General features: G+C 37.5%; 1 protein-coding gene across 2 annotated transcripts in view; it reads left to right on the forward strand.

Annotated features, from left to right (window-relative positions):
* Positions 1-27,342, forward strand: part of ZFHX4 (zinc finger homeobox 4) — a gene marked incomplete at its 5' end in the record, with an annotated part of 158,846 nt that overhangs the window by 100,389 nt on the left and 31,115 nt on the right. The gene's annotated exons all lie outside the window — the stretch shown is intronic.

The following is a 27,342-nucleotide window of genomic DNA, read 5'->3' on the forward strand; positions in this document are numbered from 1 at the left end:
CTTTCAGGCCAGCTTCATTTTATCAGTTTTATTGAAATCAAGACACATCCTAATGACCGAGTTCCCTTATTTTGCACTGCTGCAAGTAAGAACATGTATGTGTTTATGGGAGTGTGCTCATACTGACTGAGCAAGGACCCATGCACCAATATATGTTGAAGAAGCGGTGCACTTTTTTAAAAAAAAATTTAGTAATTTGTGGAAGTATTAAAAGGATGGTATTGTTGGAAATGAATTTATGAATCAAAAATATGCATGGCAGTAAATGAAAATGACTTCAAACCTATTCGTCAACCTATAGCTCTGCCATCACGCGCCTTTGTTCTTGGGCAGGTTAATAGAGATTGAGGAGATGGGCAGAGGAAAAGCAGTACAATTTTCTGCTATTTAAGCTTGGCGAAATGGCACTCTTCAGGAAGCAGGGGGAAAGTATGAAAGCGTAATAGGCATTTTAAAAGTAGAAGTCCATAGAGCTGCTTGAGGGATTCTCAGATTTAGGCATGCATGGAATCCCCAATGAGATAATCAGCATTGTGAAATTGAAACCTGTCTGCTGCCTGCTGCTGCTCTTCCCTCTTCCCGTGCAGTGATTTGTAACACTCATCTTCTCCGGGCCAGGCAGGCTTCACGATTATCCAGAACTGTCAATAGTAATTGCCAAAGTATTTTATTACCTACAGAAAATCAAAGGAATTTTATAACCAACAGTTATCAAGTTGCAATACACGGTATAAAGAGAGCAATTTTAGTTGGAATACAATCGTGTTTGGCTTGCTTTAATGTGCCGAGACAATTCCTGTGCAACCAACTACAACGTTCACTGTATTTAAGCTAGAGGCAAGATTACGTATATGTATTTGTAGCACAATATATATACACACACACACACACACACACACACACACACACACACACACATATATACATACTTGGTGCCTACAAGCTTCTGCAAGCATGTGGTTTTTAATTGCCATACAAACTCTGCCTTAGCTAATTATTTCTGCAAAGAAAGAGGGTTTTGTGAAACTCAAGATGACATCCGAAGCTGTGCCATTAAAGAAATATGGTTTAAGTGGTGCATTCCCTATATGATGTGTTAGGAGATGTGCCTTTGAGTTAGAAAATGTGACTCTACAAACTTTGGGACTGAACTGAGTGTATTATTGTGCACACAGAGGGCTTTTGTACACTGAAGCCAAGATGATCAGCTGGAGCAGTCATAATTACTTTTATGCCATAGAAATGACCACTTTCAAATAGTTACCTGTCTTTTTTTTTTTTTTATTATTTTTGAGAGTTGATACTGTTTTTGAAAGAAACCTAAGAATGGAAAATGCTTCCAACAAAACGACTGCTAGGCTCACCTTGGAATGCACATGCCTTTATCAGGGAAGAGAAAATAGCTCATTGTTTTCAGATTTTCTGAAACATACTTAGACATAAAGTCCTGGTCCAAGAGCAAGAGCAAGAAATGGATTTTGTATGCTGACTTTCATGGTTCTGAGACCTAACAGTGTGAGGTTTTCTATGATGCCCCATTTTTTCACTAATTCCTGTCAGCATACTTGAGCTGATGAGCAACAGTAAGCAAGATCCATTGAGCTGCGAAGGCACAAATTTAGTTTAAAATATTTATGAGCAAGGGAAATTCCTCTGAGCAGCACTGAAACAAAAATCTAGACTTTTATTTTGGAAGAATGTGAATTGGAGTGTGTGTGAGAGAGAGGGTGGAGAGGTAATAAAAGTTCTTTTCATATCTAAAAATGAATAATTATTTCAGAGGCCAAACTTTAAAATTACTCATATAAAATGCATATTTGTAATTAAGTATTCGTACTTCTTTGTGAATATTCATTCTAGATTAGGTCTTTCAATTTCTTCTAAATAACTAGCCAGTTCTTCCTTTTCTTTCTTTCTGATTTTTTTTTTTTTTTTTTTTTTTTTTTTTGGTTTGTGTTTGTTCAATCTATTTTTGAGATAGGAGTACATTGCAGATCATAGATCAGGGTAACTTCACAAGAACAGTGCAGAGTAACAGTGAAGAAAAGTGATTCTGATTTCACAATCATTTCAAGTTTGGGGAATGGTCACTTTAATAGAAGCTACCTATATCAGAACCTAAGCCATTTTAAAGAGGGAACAGCTACTAGAACCATGTGAATACCATCGGTAATTAAGCAATGCCTTTTTCTAGTTGCATTTTAATTGGATTTTAATTAAGGTATCACCTGAACAAGAAATGATTATGTATATTTTATAGTCTCACTGTCATTATACATATTTGATTTCCATCACATTTAGAAATGTTTTTGTGATAACAGTGGATCATAAACCATACTCAGAATTTTCTGCAAGAGTCCCAGCAGTTTTTCAAATGTCTGAGAAAACACTCAACTTGAAATGAAATGGAAATACAAGATTGTTTCCCTTTGGTTTCCCAAAATATTGGAAAATATAAAAATGCCTTGTTCTTGCCATAATAAAACATTATTGCATGAAAAAAAAAATAACTGTGCTGTGCGAATTCCTGATTGATTTAACACCAAGGGGTTTAGCAAGTTAGGTAACTAATGGATTCCCCATGGCTGAAGGGGGTCTAGGCCATTCCACACAGTAAGGTTGGATGCGGCACAATGTCCACGACGTAGCTCAGAAGTATCCACTAGCTTTGGGGTTTGTAAGATTCAGAACTGCACATGGCAGTATCCAGGCACTGGCTTTGGACTTCTGAGAACAAAAATATATATATACCCACAAATGTCAGTGTTTTTTTCAGAGGTCAACATTTCTAAGGAACCAACATTAGCTAGTGAGTATTATAAAGATCTGGTTGGAGGTGGTCCTATTTAAAACAAATTGCCATTTTTAATTCAGAAGACAAATCATTATCCTAAAGACAGGAGAACGACATTGGCATGTTCCTTGGGCTATTTTCACATTATGCCTTCTAAAAAGAGTCCCTAGTCTTCAGCCTGGTCTCACCTCCCTCTGCCAAGGTATTCATTCCGCCAGCGTGGAAACTTCTCTCACACGGAAGAGAGAAAAATCATCAACTGGATTTGGTGATTGGAGGTTATCTTTAAATATTTATTTATTTAACCAGTCCACGGGAAGGTTCAAAGTCGGATTAGGAGAGGTGAAAGGTCACAGAGAAATTCCACAGCTGTGTCTGCCAAGAACCACAGCCCAGCCAGGCAGGAGCTGCAGGAAGTTAAGCTTAGCTGTGTCAGGCACTGGCTCAGGCAGATCGAACCCTGGCTCAATAGCATTAAACTCGCCCCCATTTGAGTGATTTGTCCTACAAAACCCCCGAAAACGGCTCTGAACATGCGTACATTGATTTTGTTGCTGAGATCTCCTGGGCTTTGATAAAAAGGCAGCCTCCACATGCAGGTGAAAGGACTTTTACCTCTTCAATATTAAAAAGAAGATTAAGGCTTCCTGTTTGCCTAAGACAGAACTCATCCGTGGCATGCGAGGCTGAGAAAGGAGACTTCTGCCTGGCTAATGCAGTTCTGTGGTTGAACAAGAAGTTAAAAAAAAAAAAAATCCCTTCTGTGACCTTCAATCGAGTAGCTTACTGTGACTTCATTCTGCAGTTAATGAAATGGCATTATAGCATATGACCAAATTTGTTTCCAATATTTTACAGATCACAGTGCCTGGGTTTATTAAGCATCATTCACTTTAGCTATAACACTGGCAACGTAATGTTGCAAAGAATCATGAAAAGACAAACATCTAGATCAAATCAGATCATAGCAACCTCTTTGGATGTATTTTTTAAGACGAATCTTAAGTCTACATTACATTTACTTCTGTTTAGGTTAAAAAAAAAAAACTCAAAATCTCTGGCTGTTTTCTTTCTCCTCTGTGGAACAACGATTGTCATTTTGGTTGGTCAGATTATACTTGGCATTTGTCTTTAATATTAATAACACAGATACTTTCCTTTTCTTAGTCAAGACTGAATGCAACTTTATTTCTTTTAAGCACCAGAGGATTATAGTGTCCTTAAATAGTCGGCACATGCCATTTCTCAGCAGGGAACCCCAAAACAAAAAATGAATGCGGTTCTCCTGCAAGACCAATTTTACACCCCGGAGCACTAATTTCTGTAATTACGTGTGTCCATCTTAGCCATGATTTAGGTAAAGTCATATGAAACCTGCCTGAAATTATGGTGTGAATAAGCCTTTATAGGAAGAAAAAGACCCAAAGAAACTGGCCATGCTGTGAGATTTCACAGACCGAAAGATATCCGAAAAAAATATAACAAATTCATCTTGAATCAAGTCTGATCAGCAATGGCTTTGATGTATTACATTAAAAAATGTACAGTAAGGATTCTGAGGGAAATGCTAGTGAGGCAGATTCAGTTGATAAAGGAATTTCAGAAATTAGATAAGAGCTCTTTTCCATTCCTTACAGGACTCACTTTCTTGGCCTCTCTGGCATGGACTACCTGTGTTCTCTCTTGACTCTAGGAAATCAGAGATTCTTCCCAATTTCCATTAATTCCCTCCTCACGCAGATAACATGCAGACTCATCCTCTGTGAGACAGGATTTCTAGTTCCAGCTCATTTGATGTCCTATGCCATTAGGGTGATGAGGATAGAAGACACAGATGAGGATGCTGTGATAATTTCCTGTGACCTAGCCAATGTGTCCCCATGTCTCTATGCAGTTCACAAGGACTACCTTCTCCACAGCCTTCAGTGAGGATGGCAGATGCAGCCAGTTTGGGTTGTGTGTAAAATGAGACTAAGATACACGAAGGAAAAACCTTAAAAACACATTTTTGCAGGGAATGAAATTAATTAAAGTAATGATCATTTGTTTTAATGGACAGAACAGATGTTTTATGTATGACCACCAAATAAGTATTTTTCACTTAAATCCATACTTTTTTAATGATATGATTTGCTGTTTTTAGCTTTTGAATAAGTGGAAACACCTAACTTTTAATAAATTGGCTAAATGTATCCATAGCTTGACTATTACAGTATTTAGCTTCAATAGTCAGCTCTAAGAATCCTTAGAGTTCAGAAGGATCATTTGCATACTGGGGTAAAAGCCAAATCCCTTTCCAGTTTTTTTTTTTAAACCCTTGCCAGCCAATCCACAAAGATGTCTTTTCACCTCTTTGATGTGATAAGGAAGTGTTAAGTCAAATGGAATCCCCTATTGGAGGCACCTTGGGACTGAATGGTGCTTAAGCCAAATTGTTGGTACTCATGAGTATTTAGACAGAGAACACACATCTCTCTTGAATATCAGGGAGGCCATGGCAGGCATTTTGAGCCACCTGCTATCACTTAATTAGTATCATCAGCCGACTCCTAAGTGAAAGATCACAGCAGCATGCACTTCTTCGTAAACGTAATTGCCAGAATATATTCATGCTTACATTATACTAATATTACCCGGCTATCGACTGTTGTGTGCATGTGGGGGGGGAGGGGGTTACTCCTATCTATTCCAGAGTTTTCTTCCAAACCCAAAAACTCAATGGTAAAGTGTAGTAGCCACAGAGTTGATATACTGAGGAAGGAAAAAAAAAAAGCAAGGCAAATATTTGATATTATGAAAACATCTCTTCTGATCTGTATTGGATTGCATGAGACAATAGAGATTAACAGGTATAAGGGTAATGGAAAGTAGGCTCCACATAGGCAGGGGTCGATTAGAATTACTTGTGAGGAAGTGGGCACAGGCTTCTATTTGGGAGAAGCTTTCTCCTCTAGCCAATGACTCTGTAAAGCTGAGACTGGGAAAGTAACCAGTAAGCTGTGAGGGATATGGGGACGTTATCCTCAGACCCCAAACCAATGGCTATGGCTTTGAATTCCTGAAAGAAATAATGCTCCCACACACACAATAATGTCATCACGCCTAGCAGACACCACCCTGGAAAAAAATGCCCTTCCCCACCAAGTTCACTGGTTGTACTCTGCTGCTATAGCACTAGACTATAGTAAAAGCTTTACAATTGGTGTTTTTGTCTGTTTGTGTGTTTCTGTGTTCAAAGGTTCCTCTCAGTGGCAATGCCTGCGTGACATTAATGGGTAGACAGCTACCATTGACCAGCGAATGGCTATACCTTATCCATACATGCATTACATTAATTCGTTCATATTATATTATTATTTTATATTTTAGTATGTGTTTTACCTTTCCTAAAAAGATTAGTCCAAATAAGTAATTAAAATAGAAAAACAAGCACATTTTCAAATATACAGTATGGCTCTGTGTGATGTTCTTGTGATAGTGTTGAATAAACCTGGTCTCAAACACACATAGAATTACAATGAAAAATGCAATTACCATCTTAAAAAATTCTATAGGCTGTTAGAATATAACCAGCATATGCACAGTAGCCACCTCGGTGGCAATAGAAGCCAGTAAGTATTTTTTTTTACTTGGTCATTTATTTAACGCTTTCAGTTCATCACATAATTACCAAACAAATCTTATCTAAATGACTTGCCTTGGACAAAGCCCCTTCAAAGGTCAGTGATTGTCCCAGGCGTCCAGAAATCTGTGCCAACAGCCTTCCTTCATCATAGTAGCAGAAGGAGAATGGGGAAGGTGTAGGATCGACTTACCTTCATCTGTGTCTTTAAATTCTGCCGAAGTTTCTGTCCCTGCTCCGTGATCTTTTGCGCATTCCTACACCTTGCAGTATTGTACACTGCGAAGACCAAGGAAGCGAGTTAAAGGCTGATGATGCTAACGAATCCCAGCGCAAATGACCGAATCGATAGGAAACCAGCCACTGCTGTTTAAGTGTATCGATAAATGTACCTTTATTTTCTCTTGAATGGATAAGTGTCGCAGTTAAGAGTCCTATGGATCTCTTAATTGAAAGTTAATTTTAAATCAATAAAGTGAGTCATTTAAATATTGATTGGCCCTTTCTACACGAATTGTTAGCTGATTTTTTTTTTTTTGCAACAACTTTGTTTAAATGCAATCAATAGACCACAATCAGTATGTTCTATAAAATAATTGACAGATGTTCCCAAAATGCCTTCTAGGCATATTCTTATCTGTTTACATATTCAGTAAAGATACTTAGGTCTTTTAACATGCACCCAGAGAACAAAAAAAAATTTCTTTTTCCCTCTCCTCTGCTAAAATTATTACTGTTTTTCTCTTACATCTGAAGATGGCTGATGTAACTTAATCTTTCCTTAATTTCTCCAAAGGGTTGAAATGGAAAATATAACTTTATGTCTTATTTATACCGCTGAACGTCTCTGAGATCACAATTTGGACAAGACATCACTGTTATACACCATAAAATTTTAAAGCCATTTAGTGACACAGCCTGTGGAACACTTGTGTCGTGATACATTAACACAATCGCTGGAACAGCAAGTGTCCTCTAACAGAGCACTCAGCTCTGTGTGCATGCATTTGTCAAGTATAAGGGTAGGACATATGTTTCATTTGCATGAATCTTCCCTTAAGTATCATCCCTGTCAGATAGCAAATAGTGCCACTTACTTCTCTTCCAACCAGACAGAAGGAGAAGCCAACTCAGATGAATAAAAATTGGATCACACCAAAATTTCTCCTCATTAACTTAATAAAGTAAAACTGGGGTCCTTGTGGCTTTCAGCAATGAACCACTCAGTGGCTCTCAGACAAATAGTCTAAACACCATATAGGATTGTGAGCAGTATGGGTGAGTTTTGAACAGGACTGCTAATAACTCTAATGTAGTTCTGAAGATTGCAATGGAAGGTACAAAACTTTGACTTTTTTTCTCCGTCTGAAGTGTACGGATGTAAAATAACTTCAAGTGAGATCAAATTAACAGTTGAAATGACGCTGTGTAAGTGTTAAGTTTTCTAGGTATGCCACTTGTGTGCTTAGGGACAATAGCTACTATGAAATAACCCAAAGCTAGCTTATAGCCCTGTATCTAACACTTATTTGGTCGAAGGTAATAATATCATTTCACTTAATACTTCTGTCTGAAAGCCTAGACAAATACAAATTTTATCACTAAACTATCAAAAACAGCCTTGAAAATCGCAGATATTAATTATTTTTCCTGTTGTTAAGATTAAAACACATGTAACTAAAGCCAAATTCTTTGAGACTAGCCAATTGGGCCTAAGATGCATCGCGATGCTATTAAGACACCTTGCTCTTTGCATAAGCCGAAAACTCACTTTTCTTTAATCTTGCATCATTGTCCTTTTCATGCTCCACCTCAGCATCCACTCCATTCCATTTCCAGTGCCAGAAAAGCTCTATCAAAAGGGAAGATTTCAAAGAAATGGTGGCCTCTCATTATTCATATGCATACCAGCCAGGCCAGTAAAAATGCTGCGCCTAGGATCAGCCTTCAGATGTGACTGATAGATCTTATTTGTCTGATAGAGCTGGCCAGGGAAATAGAGCTACAGCTGGTTACTTCATTAGGTCCTCTCATTGATTGAACCCGGCTGAAGTGATGCAGTGGGCTCCTCAGATAACTGCTGGTAATAGAACAAAATGAATTCTTATCACAGAGATTGGAAAGGCCATTAACCCTGGCCTCCAATGCTTTCCAGAGGTCACAGACAGGAAGCCAGGCAGTGACTGGGAAAACTGTTTTCTGTCTAACTACAGGTCATGTAAGAAGGGGGTGTGTGTGTGTGTGTATGTGTGTGTGTGTGTGTGTGTGTTTGTGTGTGTGTCTGTGAGAGACTCTTTTACCCTTTGGCTTCTGTATGGATGCCACTATTGTACTGGTAGATGTTAATAACCTGCTGTAAATAAACATAGAACCAGAAGAAGAAAACATGAGAGAGCACCAGAATTTATTTTAATAAACATTTTAATAAAAGAACAGTTGTTCCTGGGGGGTTTATTGCTGGTTCTACCGTAGTTCTAAAACTGATACTATATATATATATATAAAATTTTTTGAAACAGAAATATATAAGGGTACTTTTTAGAAGAAATTACACAGAAATGATTCCTTCCTTTGTCTCCGTCCCTCAGGGACGGCAGTTGGAATTGCTTCCTTTCCTTGTGAAGAAGCCACTGCCATGTAGGAATGAGCAAGCGTGATGCTTGGCTTGCCTTTTACCTGGCTGAAAGGTGCACGGATCTAGAGCACAGTCTATAATTTACATCTAATGCAACCTTCCAATTGACCAGGAGCCCACAACCTAAGCCCTCATCTCACAGCTGAGGACTTGCTCACATGCATCAGGCCTCTGCCACTCTGAGATCAGCTAAATGGTCTCATTCATTTAAAAACCTGAGCAGCACATAACATTTCTTTTCTACCTCTCTGGGAAGTCTTGTGGAAGCTGCTGCTGGAATGGCTTATGCATTCAGCCGAAGACATGTAAGCTTGGTGCATTAAAAGAGCTTACAAAAAAAGCATCTCCTGGAAAGAGGTGCAACCATTCTCTCTTCAGGCTCAGTGTGCACTGTATGCCTCTCTCTCTCTCTCTCTCTCTCTCTCTCTCTCTCTCTCTCTGTGTGTGTGTGTGTGTGTGTGTTTGTGTGTGTGTGTTTGTGTGTGTGTACACATGCAGTAATGTGCAAAAGACTATTTTTAACAATCTGTTGGTTGTCTAAATGTACAATGGTGTCTGTGGTTGTATGGTGTTCTCTGTTGGAGAATTCTTTTACTCAGAGTTAGTTTATTTAAATGTAATTGACTCCCGTGGATGGAAAAAAAAGTCCTACTTATTTTATGTCTTTGCAGACCCACCCAGACATTTGGTTTGGCCTTCCATGTATAAATAATAACAAGAAGGTGTATGCTGTCCCTGCCCTGCTTCAAACACCAGAAGTGGTTTGGCAGGCAGGAAAGCAAAGCAAATTACTCTAGATAAACAAAGAGTCGGATGAGTCTAAGCATGAGATTGTACATATGCATGTGATATATATTCATCTGCAGTGAATGGGCCCAAGTATGTCCCAAGAATGCACATATCTCAACTGCCTTAGGGTTAGAGAAGGGCTTAATGCTCTAACTTATATTTAATTAAGCCAAGTGTTTAGAGGACAGGCTGAAAATTGCACTAAGTAAACCATGTCTAGGGTATTGATTCCTAAATTAGGAGTAAAATTCTGAGATGGATTTGAAGATTATTTTTGATACAAATTTTTCGATGTATTTGCTGAGCAAGGTAATAAATATACTTTATTACCCAATAGGATAAATGCTTTCCTTATTGTAATTATTGGAATGTTGAGGTTCTCTTGAAGAAGTTTAAGGGAACCATAAGGAGGCCCTGGATTCCAGGATGTGGTGTTTCTCAGAAGGAGTTCTTTTCACGTTCATTATCTAACGTTCCCTTGTGTGCTTCTGTTCCGTACCAGAGAGCCATGAGTTCCAAATAAATGATCTAATATAGAGCAGACATTGTTTCTTTTTCTAGAATTAAAGGCCAAGAATGTTTGAAACTTGTAATTTTTCAACAATACATAGCCTGTAGAGTCCTTATGCCAAATTCAAGATTCAAAGTGTTTTGGAGGGAAAGTATTGTTTTTTACTGAATACCTATGTTGACCAAAATGGCTGTATTTATTTCTTATGTACCCTCAACATTCTATAGGGTTTTAAGCATTGATCTCCTGTTAACTTGAAAGAACTAAGGAGAGATAGAGAGAGGGAAAAAGAGAAATAAAGGGGAGACAGGGAGAGAGAGAAACATAGATAGACAGATAGACAGAAAGATAGATAGATCGAGAGAGAGAGAGACAGAGAGAAAGAGAGAGATACTCTTGGGTTTCATAGATTGGAAAACAAAGAAGATTCAGTATCGACTTTTGCCTCTCTCATTTCTGTCATGAAAGTGTGGAATGACCATAGGCGAACTGTGCTGTGCTATGTATTTTAAAGGCTTATTTCAATAGCGATCAAGTAGATCGCTGGATCAGTTGGGCTTTACTAGTGTTTTTTACACATGCAATGGTTGTGACACTATATTGCCAGGCATTTGAAAGTTCATTATTTTTAATCTGACTCTTGACTTTTCTCAAGAAATGTAAAGTTTGCTGCAATCATGTATAAGTAAAAAACAAAAAAAATTAATTTTGTTTTCAATGATATTTTTGAAGTGTATTTAAGTAAATTTTAAGTTTTCCGTCTATTGTGATCCGTAATATCACCACCATTTTCCAAAGATTCTCTTTTTCCTACATTCAAGCCTCAAACTTTTTTGTTGTTTTATTGAATTTACAACTAAACAAAATAAAAAACTTTTAAAAAACTTGATAGACCCAAAATAGGATCAACATTCAGTGTTTTTTCTGTTTTCTTAAGTATTTTAATGATAAATCTTGTGGTTGAACTGGACAGAAAAAAAAAAGGCTATTTGGCAATCAATTTTACAGACTCAGTTAAAAGATGAAAATCATTCCCTTACCCTAGGTTTGGTTTTCACATCAGAGCATTTCCCACATTCTGAAGAGTACATGAAAGATTTTATGAAGCTGATTTGCATACTGGGATTTTATGCTGTTCTGAAAATATTGTTTGTCTGGAGTCAGATTCACAGCACAATGCACTGCCCACAGTGCAAAGATATTGGATGCTCTCTAACCGAGACATGCTCTAGGGAGGTGATGTTCATTGGGTTGTCATTTCTTCCATGTGCAATCAACATCAGGACCTGTTTAAGTGTTTGGAGAGACCCATTAGCACCTCTGGGTCCTTGTGTAACATTTCTTAGCAATATTTAAGCACATGATCCTCAAATATTTGTTTCTTTTTAGTCTCTAAGTATCACTTACTTTATTTTAAGTTTTAATTCTGTAGGGATAAATACATCATTTTTTAAAAGAGAACTTCACTTTTTGTGTTCTTATGATCTTTGAGTTGTCTCACACAGCCATATCCACGTGACTTGACAATGGCTTTCACTGTGATTTTCATATCACATTTTCTTCTGTTGCTATTTAAAAATGAAGAGACAAAAAAAAATCTGGAACATTATGACTGCAAAATCAGTTAGTTTTCTGGTAAATGAAAATGCTTTGTTTCCATAAAAAAGAATTCAGATTTCTCTTCTTTGAGTTATGTAACATCTATAAAAGAACTTACTGCTATATTCACATGGTTTACTTACCTGGCATATCGAGACAGGAAGTCTATATTCCTCATTAATTTATCTGAGGAATTATCCATACAGGTTGGTTTAAAAGAAGGGCGTTGGGTCTCTAGCAACCACTAAATTGTCAATATTCTCTAATAAAGTGAACTTTCTGTAAGCACCTTTTGAAATGTATTTACAATTAAGTGGTTAAAGATGGAAGCACTTTTCTTGGCAATGCTGGCTTTGAAATTCTCCTCAAATCCCGCTCTATAACTGAGCACAAACACACAGGAAAGTGATACCATTGCTCCATCTGGATGCTGTGCACGACCTTCTTTTCAGCTCTAAGCGGCTAGTGTCGAAGTGTCCTGGCATATTAGGTTTTGGAAAAAATTCATTTGTAAATGGACAGAGGTTTCAGAGTCACCACTGCGCTTGCTGTCCAGTGGAAGCAGAGGATTGTAACTGTAAACTTACACACTTTGTCTGCTTCTGCTCCAGTCATAAAATACCACAGCAAGAGTGTCTTATCAACAGCAGGATATTCTCAGGCTTTTGGAAGCTGGGAAGTCCACACTGATCATAAGGCCACAGTAGGTTCATTGTTTGCCGACAGCCAACTTCATACTTGATGTTGGCTTTCTGTTTTCTTACACACTAGACCCATGGGTTTATTTCATTTATGATTTAATTGGGCGTGAATATGCATGTGTGCACACAAGAGTGTTGATACGCTCCCGCCATGGCCTGGGTATAAGAGTTTGAGACACCTTGGGATTTATTTCTTTCCTTCAACCATGTGGGCTCCAGGGACCAAACTCAGGTTCTCCATATGGATAGGAGGTATCTTCCCTTGGTGACACCCATCAGTGATTTGCATGAATTGTGTTTTTTTTTTTTTTTTTTTTGTTCACCACGCTCAGTCCCTCTCCTTTACTTTGCAGATTGAGATGAATGTAAATTGTCTAACTTTCTGAAGGTTTGTCCTTCACTTTGTAGCAAGTATTTGTAAGTTGACCAAAAAATAATTTCAGTTATTGTATATTAGAAAATTCATAAGGATCCTTCCAGTACATTGAGACTTTATTTTACAGCCAAGGAAACAGGAGCTCTTACCAATATCACTAGTAACACTCACAAAGCCAATTGATAACCTTCTCGTTGGATCCCTAACTCAGTAACATTTTAGTTTTTATAAAATTGAAATATCTAAATGAAACTGCAAATTTTTAATGTGTAAATATTGAAGTTGTAATATTTAAATGTAATGTATGGAACAGAAGTTTAATTTTTCAAATAGGACTGTGGCTTTTGCCTGATCAAACATTATCAAACATTTCTTCTGATCAAAAACTCCGTAGCTATAATAATGGGAAATAAGACACACAGCATCCCGCCTTATTCCATGGAGTTCTCGTGCCTCTCAAAGACTTGGTCCTTATCACCAGTGTGTCACTCCCCTCATAATAGGGTCTGATTGTTTTCTCTCCTCTGCTTAAAGGTCTGAGGACACAGAATCGTTTTCACCTTTGTGCCTCCTAATCAAACATGCGCCTCTTCATCTCTAAGTAAATGTTCATTGACCTGGGTGTTGTTTCTTCTATGAATTAAAATAATGTGCCTGGGCACCACTATTTCTACACATGAAACCACTATATTACTGTTATGTGTACACATTCTAGTAAGAAAACAGTTTCTAGTGTGTAAAAAAAAAAAAAAAAAAACAGTTGGAGAAATTGTCAAATAAGGGGTTTGGCAAATTAGTGTAGATTAGATAACTGCATAGTAAGTTCAACTGAAGTTCAATGAAATAATATGGTCTCAAGAAATGCAGAATACTGTAGCTCTTAACTGTAGAGCCTAGTTGGAAATGTTTTCACTTTAAGCACTATGAAATCATGATGTTCCATCAGTCTCTTAGCTGAGAATAGAGAAGTTACTTAAAGGAAGAGAAACTGTTTGCTGCTTAGCTTTGTTTTCCCCTCTAAGTCTGGCTCAAAGTGGTCTTTTCATACTTGGTCCCTTTTCCATTCACAGGAAGGATATTAACAATTTGAATAGACTTTTGTGTCTAAATTATCATAATTCATACAATGAAAAGTCAAGTGGACCATTTGTTTCAGCGCTCAGCCAAATCGTTCTTGCCTGTGATTCTCGAGGGCAGGGTTGGGAGTGGTTTGATTGGCATCCTGCAATAATCATACATTCTTCTTTCATCCTCTTGTGGTTTTGTTTTCAGTAAAAATCTGCTTGGACTTCAAAGAACTAGAGGCATATTCTTTCCCAGTCCAAAGGAATCAGAAGAAGAAACAAAGGGAGGGGAAAACAGTACTTGGTAACACAGTTGTAAATGGAACTCTGTGTGTGTAAGAGGTAAAGGAGAAAGTATGAGATAGCTGTCACACTGCTGTAAAGGACTGGTCTCTTTCTTTAGCCTATTTCAATAACACTACATCCATCGCCCTGAAAAGAACACTTAGTACTTCGTCTGTCGCAAATACTTGGTAAATTCACTGGCATCAGAATTATGATGAATTGACCAAAAGATCCTGTTTTATTAAACTATACACTATTATTCTAGAATCATCATTGTTTGCTATTTGATTGCTAAAGATACAGCTTCTGGTATAGAAAGCAGCCTCAGGGAGAAACAGAAAAGTGTCTGGTGCCTTCGGAGGGTTGAGAAGCTTCCACATGAACAGAATACATGTACTTTTCACACACACACACACACACACACACGTTAAATGGCAGTAATTCAAGTGACTTTGAGTTTCAGATTGTATAGAAGAGCATTAAAGTGGTGAATGTTGGTGGCTGATGGAAATGGAATGACATAATTAATGAGATAGAACATGAAAAAAGTTCTGTTTCATAGATTGGGAGTTTGTTGTGTTATTTAAGTTTTTGTTGTGGTTTTTAGAATTGAAAATGGTAATTATATTGTTCAGACTTCAAGAGAAAAAAATTAGTAAGATAACATGTGACATAAAAAACTAATCAAAAGTTCAAAAATATATGTGAGCAATTAAAAGTAATCACACTATTCTTAAAAGCATAGCTCAGGTTATGGAAAATTGGAAAATCTAAGCAAAGAATTTCAAATCTTCTGGGAGAACAAAGATAATATCCAAGTTTGGATAGTTAGATTAACATCTCTGAGAAGGTTTTATTAGAACGCTTGAACCAGCCTCCAGAGTATCAGGACCCATGTTGGAAAGTCTCGGAGGCAATGAGTTTATTTCTATTCTATTTGTCTTTGTTTTACATTAAATTAATTATTTCTTCACTTTACATCTCAACTGCAGCTCCCTCTCCCTCCTCTCCACGTTTCACTTTTAAAAATTCTTCCCCTATTATCCCCTCTCCTGCTTGCTCCTCAGAGAATGCGAGGGCCCCCTTGGGTACCAGACCACTCTGAGATATTGAATTGAAGCAGGACTAAGCATATGCTCTCCCACTAAGAGTCAACCAGGCAGTCCAGGTAGGGGAAGTGGGTCCAGTGTCAGGAACAGAAAGACAGCCCTGTTTCAGTTGTTAGGGGGCCCACATGAGGACCAAGCTACACATCTGCTGCAATTGTGTTAGGAGCCTGTGTTCAGTCTCATACTCTTTAATTGTTGGTTCAGTCACTATGAGCCCACATGGGCCCACGTTAGTTAGCTCCATAGGTCTTCTTGTGGTGTTCTCCAACTCTGCCAAGCCACACAGGGCTGAACGGCTGGTAGAAAAGGAGCATTAGAAATTAATCTATACTTTGAGCAGGTTGGATTCCAGTGACACTTGAAAGTGTGTTGACTACAGGATATGTCTTCAGCTCTATGGGTCTCCTTGTGGGTCGTTGTTGTCCCTTTTTTGTATAGTGTTTTGAACAACAACTGGAAGAGTTAGAAATAATGTGCTCATGAATTTTGTTTTTTGTTTGTTTCTTACCAGCAAGAATTTACCTTTTCAAATGACATTTAGAGATTTGTTCATCACTAAATATGGAATACAGAGCAATATATCTTTTTATCTTCTTTATAAGTAAAGAGTCAATCAAAGGGATACACACACACACACACACACACACACACACATATCTTTACACTTCCACCACAGAACCACCAGAGTGCCTTACACATATGCCATCAAGAAGAAAGACAGAAAGGCGGAACACTAAAATGTGAGCGCAGTGAAGCTCTCTTCAAAGGCATCATGGGAGAAGTGGAGGAACAACAGTTAACCAAGTACAATCGTGTTCTACCATATTTCCTTTGGCCTAATCCTCTGTCACTCTACCTTCATAATGCTAGTACTGTTCGACAGTGCACAGAGCTCAGCATGTTAGTCGTCCTGCAAGCAATTTGAGGTCTATTTCCCTTTCTCCGCAAATAGAGTTCTAGAATATTTCTTACAATAATTTGTCTGTCAGGAAGGTAAGGAAGGTAATAAGCCTTCCCAGAGTCTTGGGTGTAGTTGTATTGTAGATGTATCAAGTTTGGATGGGCACCCACAGTTGTTCCCACACTTTGATTATAATAGTCTCTGTCAATGCACAAAAGAAGCTTTACTTGATGAAGGATGAGAGTTTTACTTACCTGAAATTTTGTATTTGTGATTTAAACTTCTGGAAATGTTCTTCTCTGTTGGCCCACGACTGCCTGTGTTCTCTAGGGCCATGTGCTTCCCTCTTTGGTCCCTGTCCGCATCTCTTAGCACCCTCATTATCTTCCAGGGTCATTTACTTCTTGGTGTTTTTTTTTTCTCAGCATCTTAGCCCTCTTTTCATCTTGCACACTGTAGACATTCTTCTTGTTCTTGTTCATTTATTCATAGATGTTGTTTATTTGAGCTTCCAGACACCTTTACCTCAGACTTCTCTTACAAAATTTATTTCTTTATACTTTAGCTTCTATTAAACATCTTCCTGTATATGCCTATTCATACACCCAACACCCTTGTCGTATCTTTTATTCCAGTCTTGCACATCTTTGTAGCCATATTCTCTCAAAACTGGTCTTTATCCTTTCTCCATAATCTCTTCTGAAAACTGGTAGATTAGACATTCTAGTGTTATTTATTTGTAGCAAAACTTCTGCCTCTATCTTTCATTTCCAAATAGTAATCCAAAGATGCAAGTATGAATGCCACAGCCATGTTTAAAAATCTCATTCTCCCCAGACCCAGGAACCCCTTGCCAACATTTACACTCAGACAAGAGGGAAACAAATTGGCTGTTTTTCAGAAACAATTTATTTTTCTACTGCTTACATAGTCCAAAGAAAGCAATGTGCCAAGTCTCATCAATCTGCTTGCTGACTAATGAATGAATGATGGGGTGACTTATTAAATGAATATTTCATGGATATTCCCAAGTGTTGATTCAAAATTCGTAGCATATTACACTTTTCACTCTTGGCTCCAGTGAGATCTTTCTGATCTTCTTCCTCATAAGCCATCCTTCCTTTCCCCCTTCAGAGTCATCTTCCTGTTAGACAAATGCTGTGTGTATAATACTCACTATATAACTACAAATAGTCTACTGCTACTAATATGGTGATATGCAGTAAGGTATCAATTATTTTAAAAAAATGTCATCCAGGAAGCTTTTCTGAATCACATGTTAGTGGAAAATTTAAAAATCTAATGTTAGAAAAACAAAATTGCTCTGATTAATCTGATGATTTTCTTTCATCTGTTTAAGCCTTAAGTGTTTAGAAAAGACTGCACAGATTTTGTTTTTCTTGATTTCTATGAACTGGTAAAAACAGTCACTTAATTTGATCCTTAAAATGACAATGCATGGTATCCTAAGATAAAATATTCTGCTTTTCATCTTAATGATGAGAAAAGGGATTTTCCCACTGATTAAAAAAAAAAGACATTTTATATAATAATAATAATAATAATAATAATAATAATAATATATAAAATATGCTTATGTTCTTTCTGCAAAAAGTTCAAACTGTGTAATTTAGGATGTCAATGGAGGGTCTTGCTAGTAATTGCTGTTTCCAAAATAGTCAACAAGTGGTTGGGACACTTCATTTATGCTGTGGCTTGGGTGACAGAGACTAGTGGACTTCTATGAATGCAAGTCTAGCCTGGTCTATGTAAAAGTTTCCAGGTCAGCCAGGTCTACAAAATGAACCTCTTTCTCCAACTATTAAATGACCAAATGGGTAATCTTGACATTGTCAAGAAAGTTTCATAGTGTGAAATAAAGTGTAATAGGTAGTTGGGATCCAAAAAGCCCTAGCATCACATTTTTGTATATTGTAAACCTACCTGTTTGTGTGTTATCTTGTGTTCTGCAAGCTAGAGCAAAGCTGCAGGAAGCCCGTTGGGAGCACAAGCATCATTACCTCACTCAGTACCCCTCAATGTTAGTTTCCATTTCCACCACCTTTCAACTGTTGTGGATTTTAGAAAACCTTAGTGATTAATTTTGTTATATGATATTGTGTCAATAATATATCCCAACTACTCTCTTCCCCAGCCCTTGCTAATCTTTTTTCTGACCTTACCAATCCCCTCTACCAATCCAATCTGTTTCTTACTTTTGGTTTGATTTTATGAGCACTCTAGTTTAACCAAGGCTGTCTGTGTACCAACTGGGTTGGAAATGTGTGCATTGCAGCCTGGCTGGTTCACAAATGGGCACACCCCTGAAGAAGTCTGGGAAGCCCCGCCCTCATCTTAGTCTCTACTCTACCATATCTGACTGTTGATGGTCTGCCATTCATTACATAGGCCCATTGCAGGCATCCAGAATTTCTGTCTATGATTGCAAATGCTGCACCACGCAAAGATGATATTTTGCAGACTCTCCGTCTACCAACTTTTACATTCTTTCCTTCCCCTCTTCCAAAATGTTCCGTGAGTCTTTAAGGGGATGGTAGAAATTATAGGTGTCTTGTTTAGAGAGAAACATTTATCCACCACTTATTCTCAGCACTTTGTGTAGACACGAGTTTCCGCCGTCTCTATTGTTTGATCGAAGGAGAGATTCCTATACAACTTTGAGTAGTGTTTGACTTTTGGTATAAACAAACAGAAGTCAGCTTGACACTATTTCAATTTATCTAAACAATAACATCAGTTCCCAGCTGGGACTGTGATCTGTCTGCCATAGTTTTCTGACCAGATTTATAGTACCAGACAAGACTCTTAAATGTCAATGAGGTAACTGATTCTGTTCATGTCTAATAGTGAGAAAACAGAGGGGCTGGGATTTACATCAAAGTTTGTTTTGTTCTTAGATCCATAGGCTTTTCTCTTAGCAAAACCATATTCATAGGGGTAGTCAATATTTTCCTTTTTTGCTTGGATATTTTCTGTACTTACATTTCAGATGTTATCCCCTTTTCCCCAATCCCCTCCCCCCTTCCCTCTCCCATTGCCAATATTTTCTTTAGGAAAGACTTCAATGCCCAGCATAAGTTTCTTGGAGCCAGGTTGCTGTAGCATAAAGAAGTTTTATGTCATTGACCTCTGACAATTGTTTGCTCAGATGTTTAAAGCAAAGAGAATTAATCTGAGCCAGATAAAAACTGACCATCACTTCAACACTGGGGCTACATCTTCTGACTCTCCCCAGCAGGAGTGCATGGCGTGAGAAGTTCCTTATGAGTGGTTGTTCCGAAAAACAATACTCAAAAGGCTCATTGAATGTGACTGAAATAAAATCGTAGTGATATGAAGTTACAGAGGACAGAGAACAGATTTAGAGAGTTCTGAAACAGGGGTCTGGAGAATTTGCACACTGATTTTGTGTACTGCTCTTGGATAAACACAGGTTTACTATCAGCCAAACATTCGGGGACTTGCAATTGCCCGTGACTCCAGCTCCAGGGGGATTTGATTTCCCTGACCTCTGGTGGGACCTGCACTACTCTCACCCCTCTAAACAATAATAAAAATAACTCTATATTTGTATTCATTTGTCAACAGTGCAGATGCCGACTCAGAATTATTAGAGATACCTTTGGAGTGAAATGTCAAAGATACTATCAAAGCCCGTGTGTGTGTGTGTGTGTGTGTGTGTGTGTGTGTGTGTGTGTGTGTGTGTGTGTTTGAGTTGAACAAATGACCCTTTGCTCAGAGTAAGTAGCAACCTTATAAGGAGATTTCTAAGGCATTGAAAGAAATAAATGATATTTTAAACTAAAAGAAATATACAAAAAAACCACCAAAAATAAGAACACAACAAGATGGCCATTGTTTTTCTCTTCCGTTGAGTCATTTCAGAACTCTTTTGATCTAGTGTGTAGGTATTGAGTAACCTCAGTGACCAAAAACCAGCAAATCAATGCTTTTATGCATTAAAGCTTAACTATGAAAAAACAATGATGAACTTTCAGAATATTAAGCTAAGTAAAATAAACCAATCACAAAAATAAATATTGTCTGAGTCTAATTATATAAGATATCAAATATAGTGAGATGTGTTGGGACCATAAGTGTGGTTGATAGTAGTGGAATGGGGGTAGTGGGAGGAATAAAGTGTCTGTAGCCAAAGACCATAAAATCTTGGTGAAGCAATCTTGCATGTTTGAGGAACATACTGTATTTATTACATTTTATCTAAAGTCTTCTATGATGTGTTACACATATGAAAATATAATAGGATAAACCAACTGTAGAAAATATTTGCATACATCAAGCTAACTGCAAGTCATAGGAACAGAATTGACATTCTATTGCTTGACCTGAATAAAGACCCTGATAAAATAATTCAAGTTTCAGTTTGGGAACCTGAAATATTTTCTCTGTTGATGAGCAGTCGTCAAAGCCAGCAGAAGGAGCTGTGGGGTGGAAAGTACTTAGTACAACATAGGTATTTCAGTGAGTTCCACAAAGACTGAAATTTAAGTAACCAGGCAACCGTGTGAGAGATGGGAGCACAACATGATGCTCAAATTGCGATCCTGGGCATTTGATCTAATTTCTAAGCAATCAAGAAAGAAAGATAATCTCCATTGGAAAAAGGTATCAGGAACTAGTAAACTTAAGAAAAAATGAGTCAGTTAGAGCACTTTACAGTATAAGACATTAGGAACATATCTGAGTAATTTATTGAAACTAATTAATACCAATGACTTAGTAAATTCCTTTGATGTCCATTACATTGAGGTGGAGATGACTTAGGAAGTAAAAAGTAGTGATTATATATTCTGGATAGAGGAATACTCAGGAGTATATACAATTTAAAAAAAAAAACTATTTCTGGTTAAAATGAAAGATAATAAAGTAAAGAAGCTTTAGTCCTCTTGAGAAAACAAACCACAAAATGCCCGTTCAGGTAGTTGACACAGCACTATCCAGTACACTTCAGTTGGTTATTGAAGAAATCATTCAGGAGAATGCTCAGTAATAGTTCAACAAGGATGGGGTTGCTTAGCTACTCAGAACCCTGCAGCAGTTGAGAAGAGCATTCTGCATGTGCAGATGGAACAGCTGGAGGAGACACTTGCAACCATTTTTTACTGTAAACTTTCTTCATCTGGGCACTTTTGCAATGCCCTAGCAAGCCCCGAGCTCTGTTTCAAAATGCAAATGACCCTGATAGTAATAAGTGTAGGATGGCATCTGTCTTCTAAGTACTAATCTTGTTATGATGAATTTGCTTTGAAAGAGTTTGTGCTGTCCTTTGGAAAGGAAAAACAATGAGTTCTTAAGCTTCCTGGCTGAGGTCTCCTAGGGGCTGCCTGGGGCACATGGTCCAGGGCAGGAAGGACAGAGATTTAGAATCAGACTGACTCCTCCAAAACACTCCGTCTGCCTTTCTGCACCATTGGAAAAAATGACTTAAACAGTCTGAGCTTTGATGTCTCATCTCTTTCCTAAAAGCAGTAATGCTTGTGTGGCAGCCTGTGAGGACTGGGTAAGGAAATACACAACATGCCTTCAAACTTCCTAATTTCCAGCAAACGCTAACTTATCTTCTGGAAGCTGGAGATGTGTGAATGACTTCTCTTGTATTCAGTCTTGAACATAGCCACATACAGTGAGTCCCGGAGCTCTGATAGACACCAGAGAGCGTCCAAGAGAAATGTGGGAGGGGAGAAAGTGGCTGGATTAGCTATGGAGTGAAGCTTATTTGAAACATGTGCTGTTTTAGAATTCTGTTTTGTTTCCATAACTAAAAGAGCACCTCTCTTCCTGTACCCAGTAGCAAGAAGCCTTACAGAGGACTGCAGAAAGACAGTTTTCCTACTATGTTAAAACAGCTGGTTTAATGTTTACTTATTTTCTGGCCTGTGCCTTCTTTTAAATGCTATGCATTTTGCTAAAAATAGTGATGTTCATTACTGTTTAGTATGTTAGCAAAGTAGTGTGGTGATGAGAGGTGGGAGACTTGTAGGCAAACCGAGAAGTGATATGTTCCACTGGTCTCCGATGTTCTAGTGTATGCCTACGTGTGACTAGTGGAAAAATGTAAATACATAATTACATGTATACATATTTATATTTTCTCTCTATAGAAAATATGTTGTGTTTACTCTATCGATATAACTTATAATGAAACACAAGAGATTAAAAAATCATGATTTAGTGTAGATTCACTCAGCTCAACATTAAATTCTTCATTCCCCTTTGAAGTCATGAACCTTTCGCCTTTTTGCTTAAATAAAAGTAGATTTTGATCAATCAGTGTCCTCACTGACAACCGAATGCAAGTATAGAATGTGTGTGTGATCATTACTGTAGCCATTCCTTCTCTTCATCCCACTGTGTTTCCCCTTACATCCCTTTGCCATACTCAGGCCTTTATGTTTGGTTTTGTGGCCTACTGAGTTAATCAGGTGCATCTGTGGGACTGTGGTTTTAGAGGGAGAACCACCATGTCTTCTTCATGCCTCATCATCCATCATCCATCGTCTTCTTCTCAGCATCTTCAGGGTCCATGCATCTTCTGCGGTCACTGCTATTTCCTGAAAACATCTCTGAGTAAGACTGAGGCTTTTGCCTTGTCTTGCTGTATTGTTTGTGTTTTGTTGTGGTTGGTTGTTGTCTCTTGGAGGCCTGCTCTCTTCCTAAGGGAAAAGGAGAGGGACTGGATCTGGGGAAGAGAGCCAGTGGCAGATGGTTGGAATGACAAGACAAGGAGAAAATGGTGGTCAGAAAATATTGTATTAGAGAAGAATCTACTTTCAGTATAAAAGAGAGAAAACCATGAGACATTAATCAATTAGTTTTTTGACATCCCAATAAGCAAGGGGAAAAGAATCTTTCAGAAAGTGCCAATTTAAGTGCCTAAAACCTATCAATCTGTTCTCTAGGATAGGTATTCTTGGTTTAAGAGCAATAAATGATAAAGGAAAATCCTATGATGATTAGGGTGGTGGAGAAATGTCTGTGCAAAGTAAGGAGAGAACTCATGAGAACTTGCTTTCTCAGGAGTCAGGAGACAGGGCAGTTTTTGGGAGGCTGAACACATAAAGTAATTGCAAACTTGAAGGAAGAGTTATCCTTAGGATATTAAAAGCATCAGTTTGTGTAACATCATGCCTAGATATCTGTCTCTGAATTGCAATGGTGAGGTTTCAAACTGGAGTTCCATTACTGGCCGGGTGGAACTACATGTGCAGAAATAGCCTTAGGACAGCAAGCATCCTGCATCAACAAGTCCGATTGCTGATATTGCTGATTTCCATGATCAATACCCAATTCCACGGAAAATGTTTCTGACTGTTCCCACATTGTGTTAATAAAGATAGGGTAATTGTATTCCATTTTTAAGTATGTGATCATGACTAAATTGACAAGAAAGAACCGGATTTTGGATAAGTTAATTCCAACAGAACTATTTTTAAGCAGCATTTAAAAAGTCTTAGACTAAAAAAGCACACACATTACTAATTTACTGAACTCGTTCTCTAAGTGACAGATCTAGTTAGCAGCAGTAGGCTTGTTGTTACACAGCAATTATTAAAGTGAAATATTGCAAGATGCTATGTATTGTTACTAGATTCTTAACATTTTATTTTGCATAGGCAGAAAAGCACAGATTAATCAGTTTGTTGATAAGTTAAAAGCTCCTTTATTAAAATATTTATATCACTTGTATAAAGGGGAAAACCAGCACTGAAGTCTCTGAAAGTGGATCTGGGTTACAGCGAACTATATTCCTTTTGACCATATTTTAGAGTGCCTTGCACTGAAGCAGATTCCATGCTATAGCATTTAATTTGCAAGATTAGTAGTTTTTATTTTTATGGTCTATATGATTCAAGAAAAATAAATATAACCTAGCACAAACTATTTACTTACATTTTATAATGAGAAAACATAAATGTTTTGTAAAATATTGGGTTTTTTGTAAAGTCACGTGAACATGATTTCTTATTCATTTCTACTGAGTTCCTGGACTTTGGTAAGTGTAGGTAAATCTTTCTGGGCTTCTAAACCTTGTACTACTATAACTGGATCACTTAAATATTTTTCATCATCTAGAATGGACAGACAAGGTTCTTAGAGCAGACTCTGAGTTTCTAGTGTCATGAACTAAGATAAGTTATCAATCTGGTTAATTCCCCATATCCTCATTTATAAAATGAATATAAGTGATTTTTCCCACAATTTTAGTATGATACATATTTAATTCTACACACGCATCTTATATATTGCTTAGCAGATATATGCACAATAGCTGCCATTGCTTGGTCCAGTGAAGGCTCATTTTCTCAGTGTAGCCAAGGCACTGAGGTGGGAGAGGGTAGTTAAAGAGGGAGCACCTTCATGGAAACAAGGGGCGGGGCATGGAATTGGGGGAGAAGGGAATAACATTTGAAATATAAATACAAAGAATATCCAATAAATGATAAACAAACAGACATAAAAGAAGTATCAATCATTTTGTGAAATTTGTTTTGGTACAACTGAAGACTATTTCAAATGAATTTAAATTATACCGTAAAGTGTGTGTCCAGGCATAAGTCATTGTTCATTTATTATATTTGTTTCTGCTAGAAAATCATAGTTTTATTCATATCTATAGCTATGTATCTGTATTGATATATGTAACAGGACTCTTTTCTGTGCTGGATATAATTGTCAATCTTTGAACATTGGGAGCTGATTATAACTTCTCATGATGAGCCTACTTTGGTTTGGAACATAGATATTTTTGATGCAAGCACCTTTCACAGAACGGTTTACTGTATCATGTTCTGTTCTTCCATGACATATGTGAGGATAATGAGGAAAAATTTACAGAACATACAAACCTCATCACCATTCTCTGTAGCCAGGGCTAAAACAGAAGTGTAAGGCAATTGTTTAGACAGAACCTGCTTTTGACTTTAAGAGAAGAACAGGAAGCTAAAAGTTGGAGAACAAAACGGACATTTAAATCCGAGGGTACAAAGATGACCAGGACTTAAAGGCATTCAGGCAAAAAAAAGGAGGTGGGGCTTCTTGAATGACAGGTCTGATGCTCATCAAGGCTGTGACCTCTTTGGAAGTTACTCCAGGATTTATGTGCAATGATATAGGACAAAATCTATCTTTAAAGATTAATTTAAGACATGCTCATAAGAAAAGTATTTCTGTGTATGCTTGGGAGAAGTTTTGTTAATTTATTATGATTGTGCTGTTTTAACTAGGTTACCACTAAAGGACAAAAGTTTTGAGACAGCAGAAAAAATTTGCAAATAAAATAATATTGGTTGGGTGTGCCTTTATATTTTCAAGGTTCATTATATAAGTAAAGCATTCAGAATCACAGAGGTAATATTACCTAGAAATTATTAGACAAACATGAATCACTTTAAAAGACTAAGAGCTGAGGGAAAATACTTTTAAACAGATTAATCTCATCGTTAGCCTTTTCTAACATTGAAGACTATCTCTTTCATTTTTTATATCAAGAATTTACCTTTAGAATTAACAAGTATTTATATAGTGATGTCTTTGCTTTAAATGAGATGAATTAAGACCTAAAGGTAAAGAACTTAGCTGAGGTCTCATGCCTGGAAATGAGGGAACTATGAGTTTTAACTCAAGATTTCATATCATTGAGTGATACCTGTTGGAATGTTAGTGAAACACCAGATTAGAAAGAAAGGAATTTACAGCATATTTGGTGTTGTAGAGGAGAACACTGATCCCTACAAGGAGAAGACAAGACAGGAAAGAGAAATACAAGACAAGACACTTTGCAAAAGATCGCAGAAGAAAGTTATTCAGAATGGAGAAAGTATAAAATATTGAAGGCATACTATACTGTCTAGTGTTTTTTCTTTTAACTTTTGAAGTATCTTTCATTTACTATGTACATTGGTGTTTTGCTTGAATGTTTGTGTGTGTGAGGGTGTCCCATGCTCTGGAACTAGACTCACATAGACAGTTAGGTGCTGCCACGGGAGTGTTGGGAATTGAACCTTGGTCCTCTGGAAGACTAGCTGATGCTCCTACGGCCCGAGCCAGTACTCCTTTTTCCTTGTTTTAGTTAAGAGGTTTTCGTATATCATATTTTCATCATATTATTTTTCCTTTTATCTCCTCTCAGATCTTTTCTGCCTCCCTACCAACCCAACTCCATATTCTTTCTCACCCAGTCTCATAAAAACAAACAAAATCAAAGCAAAAAAATATATATACATCAATCAAGCAAATAAAACCAAATAAAATTATCCCCTACAAAGAACTGAAAGTACATTAAAATCACTGCATCCATTTATGTTCACCAAGTACTTCTGAGCATAGGATGTGTGGTTGATCTTCTCAAAGAAACTCTGCTAGAGAAAATTGGTTTTCCTTTCCTTACTGTACCAGTAGCTTCATGCATTAGGGTGGGTTTTGTGTCTGTGTTCCCTTCCCTGCACTGGGTTGTCTACACAACCTATACTACTGATGTTTGTGTTCCCATACTCTCTAAGCACTGCTCCTGTTGTGTCTTCCAGATAATTTGTTTTCTCTTGAAATCATTTACCATCTCTGCCTCCTTCCTCCTAGTCTTCCACATAGAGCCCTGAGCTTTAAGTCATGGTAGAGGTGTGTTGATGAAGACATACCATTAGTGCTAAGTGTTCCAAGTCTCTTGTTCTTTATAGTTATGAGTCTGTTTGTTAATGACCATTCAGTAGAAGAAGCAGCTTCTCTGATAAGGGTTGAGTAATCATTTGATCTATGGAAATACTGAATATGATTAGGCATTATTTTACTGCTCTGTGACCTTGGCAGAATAATTGTAGTATGTTTTCTCTTAGGACCCTTGATCTATGCAGTCTCAGGGTTTTGTCGATTTTAGTGTTGCCAGTTATGGGTTCTATCATGGAATAGGCCTTAAATTCA

Source organism: Micromys minutus (assembly GCF_963924665.1).
Source record: "Micromys minutus genome assembly, chromosome: 15".
NCBI lineage: Eukaryota > Metazoa > Chordata > Mammalia > Rodentia > Muridae > Micromys > Micromys minutus.